A 3830-nucleotide genomic window follows, 5' to 3' on the forward strand; every position below is an offset into this window, starting at 1 on the left:
TTAATTAGCTTCTTACCTGTTTATCTCTGGCCAGTTCCATATGCCAATGAGCCACACCTACAATGGTTTTAGATTTGCTATATTTCGTCATTTAGTCTCACCCCCATACCTCCTTGATTTAAATATGAATATCTTGGGCCAGGCTTTGTTGGGTGTGCTAGTTGTTTTCCTATATTCTCTCAGCTCCAAGCTCACCCTTGTGTATTTTGGTCTGTGTTGACTGAAACAGCAAACCACCATTTCCCCGGTGTCCTTGATGGTTGGCTTCCTGTTAGGTTCTTCCAGTGGGAGGAATTGGCAGATGAGAGGGTGGCAAGGGGGGAAGCAGGACTTCCCTCCAGCAGCAAAGGACAGCTGTGGCTCAGCCTCTGGCTTCTTTTGGCACTCTCCGCACCAGCCACATCAGGTCCCCTCAGAAGTTTCAGTACCACCTGACTATGCCTCTTAGTGGTGTGAAGACTAGTCCCCCAGAAGCCCCATCAGCAGCTACTCAGATGTCTGTACACCAGCTATGGGGCATTCCTCCGAGATCTGAGTAGAAGCCACGTGGGTCTCAAGCACTTAGGTTCTGGCAGCCACACCTCTTCCTTTTTATTCCCCTGCTTTTGGCAGTTACTACTGTCTACTACTTCAGCCCCAGGAGTGGCAGCTGCTTCTTGCAGTCACTAATATCTGGGTTATATCAGCATCCCCTTTTTGTTCTTTCAGATTTCCAACATCTGTATAACACCAATTCTCTAAATTAAATCCCCTCTGTCTGACATTCTTAGCGTGGTTTCTGTTTTCCTGACCGGACCTGATACAGTAGGAGAGCCATATCTTTAGCTCCCTTTTCCTGTGTTATTTTGTCCAATTGAAAGATTTACTGGGTGCAACGCCCCAAACTGGACCTTTACTGTGAGACACCATATTGCATTCAGAAGTTTTAACAAGGGGGTGATGGCAATACCTCTGCTTTCATTTAGCCTTTTTCACTCAAAGATCTTCTCAATTTCTCCTTTTATAGCTTCTGATTGAGAAGCAGTCCTACAAGTCCCTGAAGGTCTGGGCTCTTTCTACTCCATCTCATTCTTGCTGGTAAATTGGCTAGTTCTTTTCTGAGATCGTATCTTTCTTGGAATACCTTGTCAAATAGTCAACAGCAACCAATACACACCACTAATATTCTATTTCTAACCTTCGTTGAGCTGCAAGGGCATTAGGTCCATGATCTGCCTTCCCACTTACTGCAGAACATAGTTTTACCAAATGTCTCACCACTGTTTTCGGTAACAATTTCTTACTCCTCCCTGCCTGACCACAAAGCCAATACCACATATTTTACATTGTGTTACAGAGGCACTCCACTTTTGGTACCAATTTCCATGTCAGTTGGGAGAGGCTAGGTTATGAAGAGGTAACAAACACTCCCACAATCTCAGAGGTTTGCCACAGCAAAGGTTTATTTCTCCTTCTTTTATGGGCCAGCTAGGGCCTTTGCTCCATGTTCTTACTCCAGGATCAAGGCTGTCAGTGTAGTCACCATGAATGTGGAATGTTGTCCATCATGGTGGAGATAAAGAGAAGAGGTAAATCATGCACTAACTCTTAAGGCTTTGAACTAGAAGTAAAACATGTAACTCGGTCAAAGTAAGTCACATGGCCCAGCCTAACTTCAAAGGCAGCAGGAATGTGCAATCTGTCTAGGAGGAGAGCATGTTGTCCATCATGGTGGAGATAAAGAGAAGAGGTAAATCATGCACTAACTCTTAAGGCTTGGAACTAGAAGTAAAACATGTAACTCGGTCAAAGTAAGTCACATGGCCCAGCCTAACTTCAAAGGCAGCAGGAATGTGCAATCTGTCTAGGAGGAGAGTGAGAATATTTGTGAAGAGCACTAATGACCACCATACCAATAAGTGTGGCACCAGACCAGACTGAGTAGGAGGATGGAGGGCTCTGAGAAGAAAAAAGGGGATCTGAAAGGCCATCTGATAGGACAGAGCGGTGATAGAAAAACCGCAAGTGTGTTAAGAGCACAGAGAGGTGCAGCTGTCCAGATCTAATGAATGAGGGATAAATTAAGAAAAATAGCACAAGAAAAAAGAAAAGTGATTAGAAACTCCAGGAAAAACAAACAGCTCTATAAGAAAGGAAATTAAATGATAGTTCCCAAATTGGCTCTGAAATAACTAATATTCCCACAGCTGATAATAATGTAAACACTGTATATTAGGATCAATTTATAGTCAAAGCTTTGAAGATTTAACTATCCTTACAGAACAGAATTTAATGTTAATAACCTTAATAATTTGAAAGTTTAAACAAAGTAAAAGAAGTAGAAAGGGGAGAGGACAGCTAAAGGGGAAAGAAAGGGCCCAAATATCCTCATTTTACAAAGGGAGTCAAACACCACTGTCTGTAGATTATGAAACAAGGGAAAAGAGTGTATTTGCATTATTTAACTCTACAAAGGTAACCATACGGGAGTTTAAAACATTGACGGAACGGTTGGGGTGGGGGTAGAGAAGAGTTATAGTGGTGGTATGTATTAATTCATTACCTGTCATAGAAGAACATCTATAGATAATGTTTAAAATTGATAAAGCAAGGAATTGCTGTATAAACACACGTTATTTAGAGAAATGGACATAGCAACTAGAATAAATAGCTAGAGGAGCTAAAATGTGGTTGCCTCATGGGAGCAGAACTGGTGATCAGGAGGAGGGTGGTAGAGTACAATTGTTTTTCATTATAAATCTTCTGATATTATTTAATTATCAAACCATCTGTATATATTTCTTAGGTAAAAAATCATTAAAATACAACTACATTCTAGAAGGGGCTTTTATGAACAAATGAGAACCCGAAGAGCAAGGAAATCAAGAGTCATGCTCAAGTTTATAAAGCTAGTTAGTGGCAGAACTGGATTCTAACATTGGTCCTTTGACTTTTAGTCTAGGTCTTATCTCACTTGCTCACACAGGCATTCAATAAACATTTATTGAGCTCATATTTTGGGCTGGATATGGTGCCAGGTGCTAGGGCCAAGATGAGTAAGTCCTCACATTGTTCATAGGTTTCACACAGTCTCGTGCAGGAGGGCAGACCCTTAAACAAATCCTTATAATGCAGTGTGGTTATGTGATCATGTAATTATGTGAAATTTGAAAAAGCAGGCTGTTTTACCCATGATCAGTTGAGACTGCTGTCTCTTTCCTCTTTGACTTCCTCTTCATAATATTTCCACTTGTGTTGGATGGTGTTAGAATGGCTGTGGGCTTTTGTGATGCAGCTAAAGGAAAGTTGTGCTAAAAATACATTTAAGGTGGATGTAGTGGGGTATATTTATGTGATTTTCAGTCATTTCTGTGTATAGTTACATTATTGCTAGCCATATATAGGAATGCTAGCATAGGAATATAATAATAATAAAAGCTCAATTAATTTAAAGGAAGGCAGATAAAGAGAAAAAAGGGAACAAAGAGCTGATGAGATAAATAAAAAAACACAGCAAGATGGTAGATTTAGCCTAACCATATCAATAATCACACTACATCTGTATTAGTCTGTTTCTGTTGCTTATAACAAAAATACCTGAAACTGGGTAATTTGTAAAGAAACAATATTTATTGCTTACAGTTTCAGAGGCTGGGAAGTCCAAAGTCCAGGGAATGCATCTGATGAGAGCCTTGGTGGTGACAGTGATGCAGTGGTCCCACATGGCAGAATGGCAGAGCAGAGAGAGAGAGACTTTCATGTGCTGTCCTTTTAAAGCCCACAGAAGCACGCCCATGACCACCATTAAACCATCAATAGATTAATCCATTTACCAGGGCACAGTCCTCACA

Source organism: Galeopterus variegatus, unplaced genomic scaffold (assembly GCF_000696425.1).
Source record: "Galeopterus variegatus unplaced genomic scaffold, G_variegatus-3.0.2 Scaffold2855, whole genome shotgun sequence".
NCBI classification, from domain to species: domain Eukaryota; kingdom Metazoa; phylum Chordata; class Mammalia; order Dermoptera; family Cynocephalidae; genus Galeopterus; species Galeopterus variegatus.